Source organism: Drosophila miranda (assembly GCF_003369915.1).
Source record: "Drosophila miranda strain MSH22 chromosome Y unlocalized genomic scaffold, D.miranda_PacBio2.1 Contig_Y5_pilon, whole genome shotgun sequence".
Taxonomy (NCBI): Eukaryota; Metazoa; Arthropoda; class Insecta; order Diptera; family Drosophilidae; genus Drosophila; species Drosophila miranda.
In genome coordinates, this window is record NW_022881647.1 from 964,088 (window position 1) to 986,694 (window position 22,607).

Genomic DNA, 22,607 nt, shown 5'->3' on the forward strand with positions numbered 1-22,607 from the left:
CACTTCTGTTAGATCTCACTATAAAACGTATATCTCAGAATTTCGCCCCACCTTTTTCCGCCCCCACAAAGGACGAAAATCTGTTGCATCCACAATATTGCACATTCGAGAAAACTAAAAACGCAGAATCATAGATAACGACCATATCTATCAGATTGCTGAATCTGGATCTGATCAGATAATTTATATAGCCAAAAGGAACAAATCAATTTGCACCGGCCTCGCAGCGCCCGACGTCACGCTCAGACTGATTTTCTGTCTCTTTGTCGTGTCGTTTAATATTAGCAGCGTCTGCCGGAGGAGAGCCATACGGACTTAGTATCGGGTATAACTGTAGAGTTGCGGTGTCCGCAGCATTTCACAACGTTCCCCCTCGTTATACCCGATACTCAAAATGAGTATTGGGGTATATTAGATTTGTGGTAAAAGTGGATGTGTGTAACGTCCAGAAGGAATCGTTTCCGACCCATAAAGTATATATATTCTGGATCAGCATCAATAGCCGAGTCGATTGAGCCCTGTCTGTCTGTCCGTCTGTCCGTCTGTCCGTCTGTCCTTCTGTCCGTCCCCTTCAGCGCCTAGTGCTCAAAGACTATAAGAGCTAGAGCAACGATGTTTTGGACCCAGACTTCTGTGATATGTCACTGCTACAAAAATATTTCAAAACTTCGCCCCGCCCACTTCCGCCCCCACAAAGGACGAAAATCTGTGGCATCCACAATTTTAAAGATATGAGAAAACCAAAAACGTAGAGTTGTAGAGAATGACCATATCTTTAAGACTGCGGAATCTGAATTGGATCGTATTATTATTATAGCCAGCATCAAGAAAACAATTTAATTTTTTCTCGCCCTGTCTCTCTCTAACACACACGTAGCATAGCCGGCTTTGCTTAGAGTAAAACATTAGCGCCTAGATCTCAAAGACTACAAAAGCTAGAGCAACCAAATATGGTATCCACACTCCTAATGTATCGGACCGAGACGAGTTTGTTTCAAAATTTCGCCACACCCCCTTCCGCCCCCGCAAAGGACGAAAATCTGGGGATATTCAAAAATCTCAGAGACTATTAAGGCTAGAGTAACCAAATTTGGTATCCGCACTCCTGTTAGATCTTACTATAAAACGTGTATCTCAAAATTTCGCCCTACCCCCTTCCGCCCACACTAAGGACGAAAATCTGTTGCATCCACAATATTGCACATTCGAGAAAACTAAAAACGCAGAATCATAGATAATGACCATATCTATCAGATTGCTGAATCTGGATCAGATCAGATCATTTTTATAGCCAATTGGAACAAATCAATTTGCAGTGGCTACGAAGCGCCCGACGTCACGCTCAGACTGATTTTCTGTCTCTCTCGCACGCACTCTTTGTCGTGTCGTTTAATATTAGCGGCGTCTGCCGGAGGAGAGCCATACTGACTTAGTATCGGGTATAACCGTAGAGTTGCGGTGTCCGCAGCAACTCACAACGTTCCCCCTCGTTTTATACCCGATACTCAAAATGAGTATTGGGGTATATTAGATTTGTGGTAAAAGTGGATGTGTGTAACGTCCAGAAGGAATCGATTCCGACCCCATAAAGTATATATATTCTTGATCAGCATCAATAGCCGAGTCGATTGAGCCCTGTCTGTCTGTCCGTCTGTCCGTCCGTCCGTCTGTCCGTCTGTCCGTCCCCTTCAGCGCCTAGTGCTCAAAGACTATAAGAGCTAGAGCAACGATGTTTTGGATCCAGACTTCTGTGATATGTCACTGCTACAAAAATATTTCAAAACTTCGCCCCGCCCACTTCCGCCCCCACAAAGGACGAAAATCTGTGGCATCCACAATTTTAAAGACATGAGAAAACCAAAAACGTTAGAATTGTAGAGAATGACCATATCTTTAAGACTGCGGAATCTGAATTGGATCGTATTATTATTATAGCCAGCATCAAGAAAACAATTTAATTTTTTCTCGCCCTGTCTCTCTCTAACACACACGTAGCATAGCCGGCTTTGCTTAGAGTAAAACATTAGCGCCTAGATCTCAGAGACTACAAAAGCTAGAGCAACCAAATATGGTATCCACACTCCTAATATATCGGACCGAGACGAGTTTGTTTTCAAAATTTCGCCACACCCCCTTCCGCCCCCGCAAAGAACGAAAATCTGGGGATATTCAAAAATCTCAGAGACTATTAAGGCTAGAGTAACCAAATTTGGTATCCGCACTCCTGTTAGATCTTACTATAAAACGTGTATCTCAAAATTTCGCCCTACCCCCTTCCGCCCACACTAAGGACGAAAATCTGTTGCTTCCACAATATTGCACATTCGAGAAAACTAAAAACGCAGAATCATAGATAATGACCATATCTATCAGATTGCTGAATCTGGGTCAGATCAGATCATTTTTATAGCCAATAGGAACAAATCAATTTGCAGTGGCTACGAAGCGCCCGACGTCACGCTCAGACTGATTTTCTGTCTCTCTCGCACGCACTCTTTGTCGTGTCGTTTAATATTAGCGGCGTCTGCCGGAGGAGAGCCATACTGACTTAGTATCGGGTATAACCGTAGAGTTGCGGTGTCCGCAGCAACTCACAACGTTCCCCCTCGTTTTATACCCGATACTCAAAATGAGTATTGGGGTATATTAGATTTGTGGTAAAAGTGGATGTGTGTAACGTCCAGAAGGAATCGATTCCGACCCCATAAAGTATATATATTCTTGATCAGCATCAATAGCCGAGTCGATTGAGCCCTGTCTGTCTGTCCGTCTGTCCGTCCCCTTCAGCGCCTAGTGCTCAAAGACTATAAGAGCTAGAGCAACGATGTTTTGGATCCAGACTTCTGTGATATGTCACTGCTACAAAAATATTTCAAAACTTCGCCCCGCCCACTTCCGCCCCCACAAAGGACGAAAGTCTGTGGCATCCACAATTTTAAAGATATGAATTGGATCGTATTATTATTACAGCCAGCATCAAGAAAACAATTTCATTTTTTCTCGCCCTTTCTCTCTCTAACACACACGTAGCATAGGCGGCTTTGCTTAGAGTAAAACATTAGCGCCTAGATCTCAGAGACTACAAAAGCTAGAGCAACCAAATTTGGTATCCACACTCCTAATATATCGGACCGAGACGAGTTTGTTTCAAAATTTCGCCACACCCCCTTCCGCCCCCGCAAAGGACGAAAATCTAGGGATATTCAAAAATCTCAGAGACTATTAAAGCTAGAGTAACCAAATTTGGTATCCGCACTCCTGTTAGATCTTACTATAAAACGTGTGTCTTAAAATTTCGCCCTACCCCCTTCCGCCCACACAAAGGACGAAAATCTGTTGCATCCACAATATTGCACATTCGAGAAAACTAAAAACGCAGAATAATAGCTAATGACCATATCTATCAGATTGCTGAATCTGGATCAGATCAGATCATTTTTATAGCCAATAGGAACAAATCAATTTGCAGTGGCTACGCAGCGCCCGACGTCACGCTCAGACTGATTTTCTGTCACTCTCGCACGCACTCTTTGTCGTGTCGTTTAATATTAGCGGCGTCTGCCGGAAGGAGAGCCATACTGACTTAGTATCGGGTATAACTGTAGAGTTGCGGTGTCCGCAGCAACTCACAACGTTCCCCCTCGTTATACCCGATACTCAAAATGAGTATTGGGGTATATTAGATTTGTGGTAAAAGTGGATGTGTTGTAGCGTCCAGAAGGAATCGTTTCCGACCCCATAAAGTATATATATTCTTGATCAGCATCAATAGCCGAGTCGATTGAGCCCTGTCTGTCTGTCCGTCTGTCCGTCCGTCCCCTTCAGTGCCTAGTGCTCAAAGACTATAAGAGCTAGAGCAACGATGTTTTAGATCCAGACTTCTGTGATATGTCACTGCTACAAAAAATATTTCAAAACTTCGCCCCGCCCACTTCCGCCCCCACAAAGGACGAAAATCTGTGGCATTCACATTTTTAAAGATACGATATAAAACCAAAAACGCAGAATCGGTGAGGATGACCATATCTTCTACAGTGCAAAATCTGAACCAGATCGTAAATTGATTATAGCCAGAATCAAGAAAACAATTTCATTCTTTCTCGCTCTGTCTCTCTCTAACACACAGGTTTCATGGTCGGTTTTTTCAATTGCAAAAATATGAGTTCAAGGATCTCAGAACCTATAAGAGCCAGAGCAACCAAATTTGGTATCCACACTCCTAATATATCGGACCGAGACGAGTTTGTTTCACGCAAAGGACGAAAATCTGGGGCATCCACAAATCTCAGAGACTATTAAGGCTTAGAGTAACCAAATTTGGTATCCGCACTTCTGTTAGATCTCACTATAAAACGTATATCTCAGAATTTCGCCCCACCCCCTTCCGCCCCCACAAAGGACGAAAATCTGTTGCATCCACAATATTGCACATTCGAGAAAACTAAAAACGCAGAATCATAGATATTGACCATATCTATCCGATTGCTGAATCTGGATCAGATCAGATAATTTGTATAGCCAAAAGGAAACAAATCAATTTGCAGTGGCTACGCAGCGCCCGACGCCACGCTCAGACTGATTTTCTGTCTCTCTCGCACGCACTCTTTGTCGTGTCGTTTAATATTAGCGGCGTCTGCCGGAGGAGAGCCACACTGACTTAGTATCGGGTATAACCGTAGAGTTGCGGTGTCCGCAGCAACTCACAACGTTCCCCCCTCGTTATAGCCCGAATCAAAAAAAACAATTTCATTTTTTGTCGCCCTGTCTCTCTCTAACACACACGTAGCATAGCCGGCTTTGCTTAGAGTAAAACATTAGCGCCTAGATCTCAGAGACTATAAAAGCTAGAGCAACCAAATTTGTATCCACACTCCTAATATATCGGACCGAGACGAGTTGTTTCACGCAAAGGACGAAAATCTGGGGCATCCACAAATCTCAGAGACTATTAAGGCTAGAGTAACCAAATTTGGTATCCGCACTTCTGTTAGATCTCACTATAAAACGTATATCTCAGAATTTCGCCCCACCCCCTTCCGCCACCACAAAAGACGAAAATCTGTTGCATCCACAATATTGCACATTCGAGAAAACTAAAAACGCAGAATCATAGATAATGACCATATCTATCAGATTGCAGAAATTGGATCAGATCGGATCATTTTTGTAGCCAAAAGGAACAAATCAATTTGCAGTGGCTACGCAGCCCCCGACGTCACGCTCAGACTGACTTTCTGTCTCTCTCGCACGCACTCTTTATCGTGTCGTTCAATATTAGCGGCGACTGCCGTAGAGAGCCATACTGACTTAGTATCGGGAATAACTGTAGAGTTGCGGTGTCCGCAGCAACTCACAGCGTTCCCCTCGTTATACCCGAAACTCAAAATGAGTATGTGGGTTTATATTAGATTTGTGGTAAAAGTGGATGTGTGTAAACGTCCAGAAGGAATCGTTTCCGACCCCATAAAGTATATATATTCTTGATCAGCATCAATAGCCGAGTCGATTGAGCCCTGTCTGTCTGTCCCGTCTGTCCGTCCGTCCGTCTGTCCGTCTGTCCGTCCCCTTCAGCGCCTAGTGCTCAAAGACTATAAGAGCTAGACCAACGATGTTTGGATCCAGACTTCTGTGATATGTCACTGCTACAAAATATTTCAAAACTTCGCCCCGCCCACTTCGCCCCCACAAAGGACGGAAAATCTGTGGCATCCACATTTTTAAAGATACGATAAAACCAAAAACGCAGAATCGGTGAGGATGACCATATCTTCTACAGTGCAAAATCTGAACCAGATCGTATAATGATTGTAGCCAGAATCAAGAAAACAATTTCATTCTTTCTCGCTCTGTCTGGGTTCGGAGCAGAACCCAGCCGATTAGCTGCTTGCCAAATAGCACCTAATTCTTGGCCCTCAGCCGCTTATTTTGTTTGTTACTTATGCCTATGTCACTCATTTGTTTGTTAAAGCTTTGCGCTTGCTTGCCCTGCTAAACGCTCTCTGCCAGCTCGCTCTTCGCTATCTCCGCTTTGCGTCTGCCTACCGACGTCGGCCGAGCGAAGCTGCGCTTAGCGATCTGAGCGGCAATGTAAAGGGCAGGCAAGCCACACTTGCAATTTGGATGTCACGCATTAAAGAACATATCGTAATTTTATTTCTGCGCCGAGTTTTATTTAATTCGAAATAATTAGTCGGCCGATTGGGATAAAAAACATTATCTCCACATAAAATTTGCATGAAACCATGGTCGGTTTTGTCAATTGCAAAATATGAGTTCAAGGATCTCAGAACCTATAAGAGCCAGAGCAACCAAATTTGGTATCCACACTCCTGTGATATGCCTCCGAGGTCGAACGGCATTTTCAGTCCCTTGTTAAATGAATTTCCCTACTTCATGATCTTCGACTAGTTAAGCCGGTGTTTTCACCGGGTCCAGACGGGGTTCCAGGTTGTGTACTCAGGTACTGCGCCGAGCTCTGTGTTGGACCTTTGCTTAAACTATTCACCCTATCCATTGATTCTTCTTGCTTCCCCCCGATCTGGAAGGAATCGTTTATAATTCCTCTCCATAAAAAAGGTAGCAAGTCTGATGCAAAAAATTATAGAGGTATAGCAAAGTTATCCGCTATTCTAAAATGTTTGAGAGGGTTTTAACTCCGCCCTTGCAACATCTCTGCAAGTCACTTATATCTCCAACTCAGCATGGATTTATAAGGCGGCGATTCAACCACCACGAACTTGTTAGAGTTTACCTCTTTCATTATTAAAGGCTTTCAAGGTAACTTACAGACGGATGTTATTTACACCGACTTTAGTAAAGCATTCGACTCTGTAAACCATTCCCTTTTAGCGCATAAACTTGACCTTTTAGGGTTTTCCGCCAACCTCCTGAGATGGATTTCTAGCTATCTTTGTTCTAGGTCTCAAAGAGTCCTTTCAAAAACTCCCTCTCTTTCCAGTAAAGGTTTCTTCGGGAGTACCACAAGGCAGCCATCTAGCCCCTTACTCTTCACACTCTTTATTAATGACTTACCTTCAGTATTAACATACTCTCGAGTACTTATGTATGCGGATGATTTAAACTCTGTGTCCAGTACAAGGACATTTCATTTCATTCTCGCTTGCAATCCGATCTCAATAACTTCAGTCATGTGTTGTGCAAACTTGTTACACCTTAATGCCTCGAAATGCAAAGTTATGACATTTCATCGTTCTAGCCCTTTGTTGGCTCCCTACACCCTATTTGGTGGTTCTCTTGAGAGAATTACCCTGGTGGATGATCTGGGTGTTATGTTAGACCCCAAGTTAAAGTTTTCCGAACACATTTCTACCATGGTAAATAAGGCCATGGGCGTGCTTGGGTTTATAAAGAGGTGGTCAAAGGAATTTGACGACCCCTATATAACAAAGACTCTCTATACCTCGCTTGTTCGTCCGATCTTAGAATACGGCTCCTGTGTATGGTGCCCTCAGTACAAAGTACACCAGGACCGTATAGAATCAGTACAGAAAAACTTTTTACTCTTTGCTCTGCGGGGCCTTAACTGGGATGCGGGTGTAAGACTCCCATCTTACTCTAGTAGACTACTATTAGTAAACCTCCCATCCTTAGTTAACCGTAGAAAAATGCTTGGTGTGATATTTATGCACAACTTGATCAGGGGTGACATAGACAGCCCTGATCTGTTGAGCCGCATAAACTTCACGATTCCTATTAGACTGACTAGAAATTTTATACCGTTGTTCCTTCCACTTTGTAGATCGAATTATTCCTTGCATGAACCGTTTAGGGTCTTATGCTCGGATTATAATTCCCTCTACCATATTATATCCACCACTAATTCTCTTCCTCTTATTAAATTATTAATCCTTACACAACTTTTTTATTAATTAGTAACTGTAGTGGTATTTGTACTTTGATTGCATGCTTAGTTTCTTAGTAAGTTTAGTACTAATTTTCCTCGAATGTTAGTCTAATAGCTATCTTTCTTGCATGTTCGCGTTTGGTTCGGCTACGCACCGCGCGTCATGCGGCAGCGCCCCTCGGTCGGTTGGGCGGGAGGAGGGCTGCGTTTTGCCTGGGATCCGCGCGTAACAGCCTTCTGCTGGTGTCACACGGGCCACTTGACGGTGCAGTAGCTGCATCGCCTCTTGAAAGATGCAGTCATTGCATGTCAACGTCCACAAAAAATATCGGACCTTGACCGTTTCGTGTCCAAATTTCGCCACACCCCCTTCCGCCCCCGCAAAGGACGAAAATCTGGTGCATCCACAAATCTCAGAGACTATTAAGGCTAGAGTAACCAAATTTGGTATCCGCACTTCTGTTAGATCTCACTATAAAACGTATATCTCAGAATTTCGCCCCACCCCCTTCCGCCCTCACAAAAGACGAAAATCTGTTGCATCCACAATATTGCACATTCGAGAAAACTAAAAACACAGAATCATAGATAATGACCATATCTATCAGATTGCTGAATCTGGATCAGATCGGATCATTTTTGTAGCCAAAAGCAAGAAATCAATTTTCAGTGGCTACGCAGCGCCCGACGTCACGCTCAGACTGATTTTCTGTCTCTCTCGCAACTCACAACGTTCCACCTCGTTTTTTTTATATTTTTGAAGTGTCTTGATTAGTTTTTATACCCGATACTCAAAATGAGTATTGGGGTATATTAGATTTGTGGTAAAAGTGGATGTGTGTAACGTCCAGAAGGAATCGTTTCCGACCCCATAAAGTATATATATTCTTGATCAGCATCAATAGCCGAGTCGATTGAGCCATGGGTGTCTGTCCGTCCGTCCGTCTGTCCGTCTGTCCGTCCGTCCGTCTGTCCGTCCCCTTCAGCGCCTAGTGCTCAAAGACTATAAGAGCTAGAGCAACGATGTTTTGGATCCAGACTTCTGTGATATGTCCCTGCTACAAAAATATTTCAAAACTTCGCCCCGCCCACTTCCGCCCCCACAAAGGACGAAAATCTGTGGCATCCACATTTTTAAAGATATGATAAAACCAAAAACGCAGAATCGTAGAGGATGACTATATGTTTTAGATTGTAAAATCTCAACCAGATCGTATAATTATTATAGCCAGAATCAAGAAAACAATTTCATTCTTTCTCGCTCTGTCTCTTTCTAACACACAGGTTTCATGGTCTGTTTTGCCAATTGCAAAATATGAGTTCAAGGATCTCAGAACCTATAAGAGCCATAGCAACCAAATTTGGTATCCACACTCCTGTGATATCGGACCTTGACCGTTTCGTGTCCAAATTTCGCCACACCCCCTTCCGCCCCCGCAAAGGACGAAAATCTGGGGCATCCACAAATCTCAGAGACTATTAAGGCTAGTGTAACCCAATTTGGTATCCGCACTTCTGTTAGATCTCACTATAAAACGTATATCTCAGAATTTCGCCCCACCCCCTTCCGCCCCCACAAAGGACGAAAATCTGTTGCATCCACAATATTGCACATTCGAGAAAACTAAAAACGCAGAATCATAGATATTGACCATATCTATCCGATTGCTGAATCTGGATCAGATCAGATAATTTGTATAGCCAAAAGGAACAAATCAATTTGCAGTGGCTACGCAGCGCCCGACGCCACGCTCAGACTGATTTTCTGTCTCTCTCGCACGCACTCTTTGTCGTGTCGTTCAATATTAGCGGCGTCTGCCGGAGGAGAGCCATACTGACTAAGTATCGGGTATAACTGTAGAGTTTCGGTGTCCGCAGCAACTCACAACGTTCCCCCTCGTTCCATTTAGGCGAGTGTCAAATATTGGGATTGTGGCGGGAGCCATTGAGATTGTACATCTTAGAAATCAATTAGGCGGAGGCCCAAGATTGAAATTGTTTTCGTTTTAGAAAGCCAAAGATTGTTTACAACTCGTATAAGAGCTCAATAGAATTGGGTACGTTAACTTACATACGTACAAATTACACAATTATCGACATCTACATATTCATCTACTTTCGTCCAACTCCATACAATTCGGCATATTGCGCGATCGTAGCACATATATCCAGTCCTGCTGCGCTGCACGGTATCCTCCGTACGCATAAGCACCTCCGAATCAAAGATAAATTGTCGCCAATCCAGGCACGGTACGTGGTTTGGCGATTAATAATTCCATCCGCAGTCAACATCCCACTACCTAATTCGTTGCAAAGGTAAACGGAGGAACACCATACTGACAATATTTTCGAATATTGCCAGCCAATGTGACCGTTCCTCTCCTCAGCTCTTCTCCAATTGGGATCACTCATAGTTTGGGAGCCTCTACCAAGAGTAAACCTAAACAATCCGAGTTGATCCAACAATTGCATTCCAGCAAAAGCCTGAGACCTTTCCGTCTATTACGACCATAGTGGCTTTGGAAAATAAATATTTTTATACCCGATACTCAAAATGAGTATTGGGGTATATTAGATTTGTGGTAAAAGTGGATGTGTGTAACGTCCAAAAGGAATCGTTTCCGACCCCATAAACCCCATAAAGTATATATATTCTTGATCAGCATCAATAGCCAATCAGCATCCGTCCGTCCCCTTCAGCGCCTAGTGCTCAAAGACTATAAGAGCGAGAGCAACGATGTTTTGGATCCAGACTTCTGTAATATGTCACTGCTACAAGAATATTTCAAAACTTTGCCCCGCCCACTTCCGCCCCCATAAAGGGCAAAAATCTGTGGCATCCACAATTTCGACGATACGAGAAAACTAAAAACGCAGAATCGTAGAAGATGACTATATCTTCTAGAGTGCAAAATCTGAACCAGATCGTAAAATTATTATACCCGATACTCAAAATGAGTATTTGGGTATATTAGATTTGTGGTAAAAGTGGATGTGTGTAACGTCCAGAAGGAATCGTTTCCGACCCCATAAAGTATATATATTCTTGATCAGCATCAATAGCCGAGTCGATTGAGCCCTGTCTGTCTGTCCGTCCGTCCGTCTGTCCGTCCGTCCGTCTGTCCGTCCCCTTCAGCGCCTAGTGCTCAAAGACTATAAGAGCTAGAGCAACGATGTTTTGGATCCAGACTTCTGTGATATGTCACTGCTGCAAAAATATTTCAAAACTTCGCCCCGCCCACTTCCGCCCCCACAAAGGACGAAAATCTGTGGCATCCACAATTTTAAAGATATGAGAAAACCAAAAACGTAGAGTTGTAGAGAATGACCATATCTTTAAGACTGCGGAATCTGAATTGGATCGTATTATTATTATAGCCAGCATCAAGAAAACAATTAAATTTTTTCTCGCCCTGTCTCTCTCTAACACACACGTAGCATAGCCGGCTTTGCTTAGAGTAAAACATTAGCGCCTAGATCTCAGAGACTACAAAAGCTAGAGCAACCAAATTTGGTATCCACACTCCTAATATATCGGACCGAGACGAGTTTGTTTCAAAATTTCGCCACACCCCCTTCCGCCCCCGCAAAGGACGAAAATCTGGGGATATTCAAAAATCTCAGAGACTATTAAAGCTAGAGTAACCAAATTTGGTATCCGCACTCCTGTTAGATCTTACTATAAAACGTGTATCTCAAAATTTCGCCCCACCCCCTTCCGCCCACACAAAGGACGAAAATCTGTTGCATCCACAATATTGCACATTCGAGAAAACTAAAAACGCAGAATCATAGATAATGACCATATCTATCAGATTGCTGAATCTGGATCAGATCAGATCATTTTTATAGCCAATAGGAACAAATCAATTTGCAGTGGCTACGCAGCGCCCGACGCCACGCTCAGACTGATTTTCTGTCTCTCTCGCACGCACTCTTTGTCGTGTCGTTTAATATTAGCGGCGTCTGCCGGAGGAGAGCCACACTGACTTAGTATCGGGTATAACCGTAGAGTTGCGGTGTCCGCAGCAACTCACAACGTTCCCCCTCGTTCTTTCTGCTCTTGTGGTGTCCGTATCTACCCTCCGAATCCAGCCAAGGTTGTAGCCATCAGCTCCACACTTCCGCATCCGATTTGGATAATTTCTCTTTTCTGCGTGTGAGTGCCGAATATGCCAACAGGTCGCGAGGAGAGCAAACAACTTCTGCCGGTGACCTCTCCAAGTGTCAAAAGGCCACGCAGCTCTTCCGCCCCAGAAACGCCCACCTCGGTGACTCGCAAAGTGAAGTCCCCAGGTACTCCGGGGCTAGTTTTGGGTAAACATTGCTCATTTTGGGGAACATGTTCACATGTTCTTTTTTAGTAAGTGAGTCAACTCACTCATATTGCTCACTTGTTCACCTAGATTGCTCAGTTGCTCATTGCTCACTTAGATTGCTCAGTTGCTCACTAGCTCACTTAGATTGCTCAGTTGCTCACTTGCTCACTGTTCACGCACAGATCACTAAGCACCACAGTTTTTTACACAAATAAAATACGTTACATTTCAATTTTAATCAAACATTTAAAACTAAAAAAAAAAATTGCAATGATTCCAAATTTCACTATACTTTCGAAGTATCGAATATACTGAATTTATAAAAGAATAAACAGTTTTGCCGGTAATACAAAAAGTATGAAGTAAAAGCAAATATGAGCAACAACCGCCAGAACGAAAAATGCCCTTTGAGGAGCAAAATTGCGCAAAAAGTGAGTAGAGAACAAGTGAGCAAAAATTAACAAGTGAACAACAAAGAACAAGTGAGCAAAAAAGAACAAGTGAACAAAAAAGAACAGCTTGGAAGGAACATGTTCAGTTGCTCACTTAAGTGAACAACTCTTTTTTGTTCACTAACTCATGAGCAACGCAACACTTTCCGGGGCCCACCACAAGCTCCGCTGGTTCGAAGACCAAATCGGTCCTGTTCCCGTCACTTAAGGTGCCAGCGCGTACGCAAAGCAGCCCAAGCGGCTCTCGACACTCCCGCACAATGGCTCAATCCGCCGCCACTGCCGAAGCAGCCTCACGCAAGCCTATGCATTTCGGAGAGCGAATAAACCTTCCGAATCCCCGCACTCCATCCGACTCGCTTGCCACGGTACGCCGTGACCAAATCCGAACCATGTGGGCCGAGGTTGAGGCAGAGCATAAGAACCATAGCTCGCAAATAACTGTTGACACTTTCGGCGTGTCTGATAAAAACCTCTCATTGACGGACACATTGAGAAAATGGACTGAAAAGACCCGATCAAATCTGTTTTTGCTCAACTCGCTCTTCGCTCAAGCAAAGACCGATTTTTCACTTCTCTTTTGTTCCTGTTTTTCACTGAGCATCTTGTCGCGAGTGAACGAACAAAGTGTCTTTTGCGTATGTATGCGTGCTTGTACGTGTGATGCTTATGGCAACTATCAATTTTTGTGAATTCTATACGGTTTGACTATTGGAGCTTAAAATGAATCGTGAAAAGCAAAACGAAAATGTTCGTTTGCCAATTTTGCAAATAAATATACATATTACAATACAATAGCCCAAAAGATGCGGAAAACATGAATAAATAAACATATACACGAAAAAAAACTAAAAACACTTTACTCAGACACTTGTTTGGTTCTGCTCATCTAAAGACACTTTTTCTGTGAGCGCTTGACCAAAGTGTTTTTCTAAGTTGTTATTGTGAGACACGATCGTGTGTCGGGCTCACCCGAAAACCCGAAACACATAACACAAGCGAAGAGACAAAAAGTGTTCTGCTCAGTGAGAGACCGTGTCTTCGTGGTCTTTTTCGGTTTTGTCAGTGACGAGACAGCAAAGGGAAAAAGTGTTGACCGTCGTTTGCGAGCTATGATAAGAACTGTTTCGCATTTGTGGCTGAAGAGGGTCCGCAGGTTAAGGCGGACCTTGAATCCAAATTCGATGACTGCTTTACAGTGTACGAACAGTGCGTTGCTGATCTCACTGATCAGCTCCAACAACCAGCAGTCCGTCCTTCCGCACAGCCAGATTTTCACGGCGGCTGCAGACTCCCCCCATGCGACATAGAAGTATTCGCTGGGGACTACGTCCGCTGGCTTACGTTCCGAGACCTTTTTACTGCGATCTATGTACAAAATCCCAGTCTGTCTCCCGTGGAGAAGTTGTACCATCTCACCACTAAGACTAGTGGTGATCCGAAGGCCATAGTGGAAAAGTCTTCACTCACCAATGACGGTTTCGAGGCGGCGTGGAATGCCCTTCGTGACCGGTACGAGAACAACAGGCTCCTTGTGACCAACCAGATAAACATCCTCCTTTCGTTGGCTTCCATCGGTTCCGAGTCAAGTCGTGCTCTAAAGGAGCTTCTCAGCACGATCCAAGGGGTCTTAACCGCACTGGCCCACTCCAAGGTCTCAACCGAAAATTGGGACAGCTTGCTAGTGACCATTTACGCCTCCAAATTACCGAGGTTGACACGGGCTTTGTGGGAAGATTCCGTCACCACAAAGAAAGAGATTCCTTCATGGAAGGAGATGGAATCCTTCCTCAGCCAGAGATATCTGACGCTCGAAGCCATCGAGGGCAACCCGTCCGCTTTACACAGTTCGAAAAGCGATTCGCATCCGTCACCTTCCCGCAGCAATCCGTTCCGGTCCCAAGGAAGTCCTTATCCTAGGAGGGTTCACTCGTTCAAGACCGCAGTGAATCCAAAGAGGAGCACGTGTGATCTCTGCTCGAAAGAGAATCACTCAATACGGCTATGCCCTTACTTCCTCCAGATGAATGCTGATGCTCGTTCCAGCTGCATCAAACAAAGACAGCTTTGTCTGAACTGCAGCGCGCGAGGCCATCAGATCCGGGAATGCCAAAGTGTCCATAACTGCAGTACTTGTGGGGACCGACACCACACGCTGCTGCACCGTGGCAATCCAATTTCGAGTGAATCCACTGTCGTACCAAATCCGAGTTCTTCTGACGCGCCGCCCAGCGTTCAAAATTATATTGCCTCTCGCCAAAAAGCTGTCCTTCTGGGCACGGCTATCATTGATATTTGCCATCTGGGGACAAGTTTCCGCGCCCGCGCTTTAATCGACCCGGCATCCGAGACAACGTTTATCACGGAACGTCTCTTCAATAGAATCAAGTTGCCGTTCCAACTCATCCAGGCACAGGTCTCGGGCCTTAATCAGACAGTATCCGCTCAAGCCAAGAAGCTCTGTCATTTGGCCATCCGTTCCCCGACGATGCCGGGCTTGCACTTAAACGCCACAGCCTACGTGCTGCCGGAACTGGCGGGTAACCTGCCATCCTATCCGATCCCGCAAAATTCGTTGCAAAACCTGCCGAGCCTGACATGGGCGGATCCGACCTTCTATGAGAGTTCACAGATAGATGTCCTGATTGGAGCGGATATCCTTCCGTCCATTCTATTAAGCGGCTCACAGACCAACATCTGTGGCTCTCTTCTCGGGCAGGAAACCATTTTCGGCTGGGTACTTACAGGCCCAGTGCCTAAGGTGATGAATCATATCTTATCGTTTTCGAGTCAAATTTCAAGACAACCTATCAAACGGATAAAAGACTCGGGGTCCTTCTACAAAAGCAATTTCCAGCTCCCTCCGCAAAATTTCTCGAACGGAAGGGAATATTTCCAATGCTCCGTTCCGAATTCAAGCTTGAACTTGAATGTGAATCCGTCCTTAGACCAACATAGCCTCATCAGACCATGCAACCGCGTGGCTATTTCCAATGTCCTAAATGTGCCTCTCATCCGTTCCAAGCTCGGTACTAATGTGTCTTCGACTCCTTTATTTCAGCGTAGTTTTCCGTCTCCAGAGATGGACCCACGTCCACGTGCCAACCGCACCTTGGAAATCAGACGTTCACGAGGCATCAATTCCAATGTTCAGAGCAGAAACTGTAACAGGGCAACCGAGCTGTTAGCACCCCAGGCTAACAGCCTGTTATTAGCCCTCTGCCTCGCTCTCGGGCTCTCGGTTCGGTGCGCTCCCACGATCCGCACGTCGCTCACGGTAGTCTTAGCATGTAAGCTACAGGGAGTTACGTTTCCCACCCCGCTACAAGCTGCCGTCGTGCACATACGCGCACCTACAATCTACATATATACATACATAAATACATGGAACATATTTATTGGAACCACTCTGTCTTCTTCTTTTGGATATTTTCCCACTCGTCGCTGGAAAGCCGCTCCGGTGATCCGCCCTCCTACAAACACTAACTAACCCGAGCTCTTCACGACATTTGCAATCGCGTACTTGGCCAGATCAGAACAACAAGCTTCAAATCAAACAAATATCGAACATCGAGTCCTCAACAGAAGTTCCCCAAGTCTGCCCAAGGATTACTCTCTGCTTCTGATCTGCCTCTCTATCGGTGTGCCTGATTGTACGTGTACGTGTGTGTTTGTCTCGTCTCCCTCGTCTCACCATCGTTTCGGGCGCGCTCTGGAAGAGGAAACTGGAACTGGAATTGGTATTGCTGGAGTTCTGGAAGCAGAGAGCCTCTTCTTCGTTCACTTCTTCGCTTTCTTGGCGGGCATTCGCGGCTGCGTGATATTGCCCGGATCACACCAGCGATCAGTCGAAGACGAAGACTTGCAGTGAACGCGACGTGTACCTCCGCGAACACGCGTCCTCCAACACATCCGCTCTTGCATTCAGCTCGTTAGATCGTCGTCAGCTACAGCCAGATTGTACTCCGCACTCAAACCCTCTCTCGCCCGATACCAAGTAAAAGATGGCCAAAATCATTTTATTCTGTGTGCTGAGCCTTTTGGCATGCGCTGCAGGTTAGTACAAGTCCAATATTTCTATGGAATAAGTTTCTGATTTGTGTACGGATTTTTCGTTGGGAAATTTCTTTAAAAATGTACGAATACCGATTGGTGGCTTTTTGAGGAATTCCCATTAACATTAAAAGAGTTACAATTAATTTATATCCCTGGATATAATACTAAACGATTAGATAAAGTGGTCCCAAAGAACTGTAGAATTAGATGTGCTTCGAAATCTATTATCTGTGTAATATCTAAAATTTCCTATAAGTTTCGCAATTCTATTTCCAAAACCGTGCTTCCAACGAACTGCACAAAATGATGATCTGGCCAAGTGCTTGAAAAAGTCTAAGACCCAGAAACTGGCCCGAACGAATGAATAATGCATTCTCATCATTATATCTGAATCAAAGTCTCGGCCATTAAGTCTGTTCGGTGCTTTTGCATAAATTTTTTCCATCGCTCCGCTCTTTTCTCATCGATTACCTGAAGCTGAATTGCACTGTTCCCGTTCCCGTTTTGGACCCCACCAGGAGCCAGAGCTCTTTTTTAATATCAAATTTCGTTCTGCTTATCCCAGTCGCCATGTCCATTATAATGATTTGCCTGCTAACTGGCCGGAGGGATGCTAGGTGCCAACAAATAACTAGACTTGGCATCGGTCCCGCTGCCCGGGGGGGCCCGGGGTATGCCTCCTGCATCCTCCAGCATCAAAGTCTGGGGCAAACACTAGCATTGACTTTGTGTGCATCATTAGAGACGTGCTAAATTCGCGATCTCTCCAGGAGTATCTATCGCTGGCCGAACGTAATTACCTTCCGAAATTAAAGTGCTCGAAAATAGACGGCTGTAGGGGGAATCTAAACGAAATACTGTCCAATTATTGGGTTTCCCGATCCCGTTCCCGTTCCCGATCCAGCTCCAGCCCATTCCCCCAATCGAGTTCACGTTCAGAGTCAGAGTCAGTGTCAAATTAACTACAATTGGATGGTGTTTGGATGAGAGGGGAGAGAAACTGGACTTCCTTCACGTTAGCTCCCTTGAAGATATTGTTGTTTCTTTTTTACCTCGAATTCTATCCGTTGGATCCGTTCCAAGCGAAGATTGCGATCTAGTCGGATTCATTTTGGGGAATTAATTCTCGAATTAGGTTGGATCCCTCTCTGAGATTTGGGTTGGAGGAATAAATTGGTCAATTAAAATGAAATTTGAGAATGTCTTCAGCTTGTTCTTTTGCTTCTGCCCAGGGGGATTGGTGTTCTTATTGGTTGGTTCTATTGAGAGATGGAAATCTCAGCTGCTCAGATGCATAATAAATCCGCTCGACTGCTGTCAGTCTTCACAATCTTCCCATTCATAAATCTACCCTCGGATCGGTTGTCGTCTCCGTTGTCTTTCGGATTTAAATCGCCGGAAATAATTTCATATACAAACAGATAGCCACACAGATACGAGTGCTCGTGTGTAGGTATTGAGGTGCAAGTGAGTGGACAAACATTGGAACCCTGTCTATGCCATATCCATAGACATACCCTTGCCTATATCCATCCACGACAAGTGCCATAAATTGCCAAGTGCCTGGAGGTGCCTTTAAAGTATTTGTGTTTATCTTTTGAGCCGTTCTCAAAGGGCCAATACCAACACACACACGCACACACCTATGCATGCGTCCAGTTGCGGACGATTGTTGAGGCATTGTTCCCATCCGGGGCTCACGGTCTTGCCATCAGTGCCGTCGCACACCAGCCTGCATATTCGGTCGAACCTGTCACGGAGGACGAAATCGTCGCCCTGGCCCAAAGCTTAAAGGCCAAGAAGGCTCCAGGCCCTGATGGAATCCCCAACCGTGCGGTAAAACTGGCGATGGCATACAACCCGCACGAGTTTGCTAAGGCATTCACGCAGTGCCTGCGGGAAGGTCTATTTCCGCCGCAGTGGAAGTTGCAACACCTGGTGCTATTGCCAAAGCCAGGAGAGCCGCCGGACGATCCCTCCTCGTTTCGACCGATTTTCTTAATCGACTCGCTGGGGAAGACTCTGGAAGAGATAATCCGTAGAAGACTGGACAACGCCGTCGAGGATGCTGGGGGACTTTCACCAAACCAATACGGCTTCAGGAGTGGGAGGTCAACGGTGGACGCCATAGGCAGGGTAGTCGACATAGCCTCCAAGGCAGTGGAGGGAACTCGATGGAAGGGCGGCAAGAAGGAATACTGCCTGATTGTCACCCTAGATATCAGGAACGCCTTCAATACAGTGAAGTGGGAGTGCATCCTGGACTCACTTAACCGGCGCGGTGTACCCCAATACCTTCAGGCAATCGTAAGGAGCTACTTCGAGGGGAGACTGCTGGAGTATAATACGGCGGCCGGCGCGCAGACTCACGGCATAACGGCAGGCGTTCCCCAAGGATCAGTGATGGGTCCCCTCTTATGGAACATTGCCTACGATGGAGTCATGAAATTAGCACTTCCAGGCGGATGTCAGCTAACCTGCTACGCAGATGATGTCGCCCTGACTGTGGTAGCCAAGCACCTGGACGTCGTCGAAGCAAATTGCGACACCGCAATCCAGCTGATTGCAGACTGGCTCCGTTCTGCGGGACTAGAGCTAGCCGCTCATAAAACCGAGGCAGTATTGGTGAGCACCCGTTCGACTGTGGAGACCGCTCACATCAGGGTTGGCGACCAGAGACTATCGTCGAAACGAGCCATTCGGTATCTGGGCGTGATGATCGACACCAGGCTCAGTTTCCGTGAACACCTAAGCTACGTCCAGGAGAAAGCGGCAAACACGAGTCGGGCGCTGTTCCGAATACTGCTCCGATCTGCTGCGGCTTTCGGACCATATCCGACGACGCTGCCCTAGTACTGGCGGGTGTCCTACCTATCGACCTTCTGGTGCTTGAGGAGAGGGCCGTGGCCGAAGCCATCCGGGCTGGCGCGGCAAGGAGAGACGCGCGCAAGCAGGCCCGTGAAGGAAGCCTCAGAGCATGGCAAAGCCGCTGGGACGGCTCTGATAACGGACGGTGGACACACCGCCTGATTCCGGATGTCCGATATTGGATCGGCAGGCGACACGGTGCGGTCAATTTCCATTCCACACAGCTTCTGAGCGGACACGGCTGCTTCAGCCATTACCTTTGGAGGTTCGGCCACGAGGACTCGCCGAACTGCTCGTGGTGTGGCGACGCCACTGAAGACGCTGAGCACATCATTTTTCAATGTGGGCGCTTCTCACTTATTAGGGAGGAGTTGTGGCGAGCCGCCGGCGGGCAGCTCACGCCGAACAACTTGATCGAGGCGATTGTGGAAGACCCCATGGTATGGTCGGCCTGGAGCAACTTTGCAGCCGGCGCCATGAAGGAGCTGCGTAGGTGCGAGCGCCGAAGGAACGAGAGTGGCTAGGAGGAACCATGGTCCCTGCGAAGCAATGCTTTGCGGCCGTCCCGCAGAGACCCGGAACTTACTGCCGGTCTCTCCAACTCAATACAGCTCCCTGTCTAGCTATAGTTAAGTCCCAGGCTTATAAAATTTAATAAAATTAAGAGTTAATACAGAAAAAAAAAAAAAAAACCTATGCATGCATGTAGGATACAAACAGATGACTGTTTAGCACGCTCTGAGAGGGCTAAGATCTTTTACCTGTTGGAACCAGCCAGAACCGTCACTATCATCTTGCATTGTTTTCTCTCGTCCCAGAGCACCCCCCGAGCAGGGAATGAAAGCAGAGCTCTTCTCGGGTCAGCGATTACATAAGAGTCTGCCGGCCGCCTGCTCTCTCTTTCATTCTTTCATGCGTCTTTTCAGTGCTTGGGGCTGACCAGAGCACCCACCAGCCACCAGCTAATTAATGTCATCAGCACCTTGATTCCCCATCGGATTTTGTGTGTAGCTGCCGGAGGCACAACTCCGGTGTCAGGGACCGCATAAATACTCCTGGTCATCATCATCATCAACATTATCATCATGAGTCATAAATCATGTGTCCAAAGTTCTTCGTTTGTTATTCTTTTATAGAGACAATGCCGACTGCTTTTGGTAATCCTATTTAATGATATTTGTCTTTGGCTTCGTTCTGTTTCTGGCTCTGGCTGTGGTTGTGGCCTCTAGCTTCTGGCCATCTCTGCGCCTGGCTATTACGCATGCGATGTCCGAAACTGAAACCGTTACTACAATTATTTCGGTTACGCGTTGCGATTTCATAGGTGTTTCGGTATCAGAGCGGGATCCCCGATGGGTTTGGACTTGGGAATTTCGGGTTCGTTCACCTGCAGAAGACCCCCACTAATTGTTTGCTTGTGCTCTTCCGGATTAGGTCAACGCATTACGACAATCCATTTGGATGGAGTCCAGTACTTTATCAGCCGGATGAATCCCTATTCGCCGGAACTGAACTACTTCCTGGCCTACCAGTATTGCCGCTCTTTGGGCCTGCAGCTGGCCTCGTCGAGACCAAGGAGAAGGCCGAATCGATGACCACGTATTTGAAGAATGCCGGCTACGGCAACTACGATTTTCTGGACCTCTGGAAATCGCCTGGGCACGGCATGTTCCTATGGATGAGCACCGGTTTACCGTTCAATGCCACCTTTGACCTTCTTCGAGAACTCGGCGGACGCCATCCAGGCCGGCCTCCTCGATCCCGTCGATCACAACAGCAACACCTCGCCCCAGCGCACCGCCCCGACAGGTAAGTACGCCAGGAAGATCCCCCATCCTCCCTGTCCGGCCCCAGTGTGTATCTCTCCTTACATCGCTCTCTGTTTTTGCACTCTCCATTCCATCTCCAACTATAGCAGCAGTGGCGCCGAGAAGGATGCGTGATCCTGAAGCAGCCCACGCTCAAGTGGATGCCCGAGGACTGCTCGGCCGTCAAGGACTTCATTTGCGAGCAGACCGCTGCTACTACTACAACTACGGCAGCATCCCGGTCTCGTCTGCGCAGGGGTAAGGAACACTAGACCACGGCAGCCACTAAGCGAACAGAAAAAGGCGCGAATAAGATCAAGCCAGAATTGAGAGAAGAGAAGAGTAACGAGGAGAAGAGAAAAGGAGCAGGGAAAGAACGATGAAAAGAACCATATTCATAAAAGCAATAAACAAATTTTAAATATACTATATAATTAAAAGTTAATTAATTCGCTATACGAACGCCCGCTATAGCGGCAAATAAAACCGCAAGGATAACCTGATTAAACGAAAGTTAATTTAGTTGACCACAAACACACACACACACAGCCACACAGAACACCCACCCACACACACACACACCAACACACACACAGAGACAGAGTGCAAATCTAAATCTGATTCCGATTCCCAGTCCGAACAAAAAGATATTTGCCAAAATAAAACAAAAAACTGAAACTCAAAAATAGGTGAGCTAAACCCCAAATCGTTACAAATCTACCATAACTACACACACACATGCACGCAGGCAGACACACACACACACACAGATAACCGTGTTGTGTTGTGTGTGCCTGCGCCCTCATCTATGCATACATCTATAAAGATACATCTAAAGACTAAAGACTAATGCGAAGCTCTTAGCTAACTTACTTACTAACGCCGTCCAAAAAAAAAAAAAACAAACGTTCGATATGTCAGAGATTTCAAAATCGATCCAAATTTACACAGTTTTTATTCGAGCAAAAACTACCAAAAGAATCCTTCCTTGTAGACGCCAATGCGATAACCGAACACGAAAATTAATGCAATCTGATATTTAAAGAGATATTTAAAGAATTGATATTAATCTTAAATCAGTTTAGAGTTCCTTTCAGAGAAACTCATTATTTGAAACCTATTCTAAAAGAGAAGCAATTTTGGGAACCAGAATCATATAAAAGCAACTGCAGTTGCAACAAATGTGTCCCCAGTTCTAGCTCATTTGATTCCACGTAAAAATTTCATAGCGAATCCTGTT

The 22,607-nt window shown here is 45.7% G+C and overlaps 1 pseudogene; it reads left to right on the forward strand.

Annotated features, from left to right (window-relative positions):
* Positions 1–16,137: 16,137 nt before the first annotated feature.
* Positions 16,138–21,798, forward strand: LOC117185908 (annotated as a pseudogene).
* The last annotated feature ends 809 nt before the right edge of the window (positions 21,799–22,607 follow it).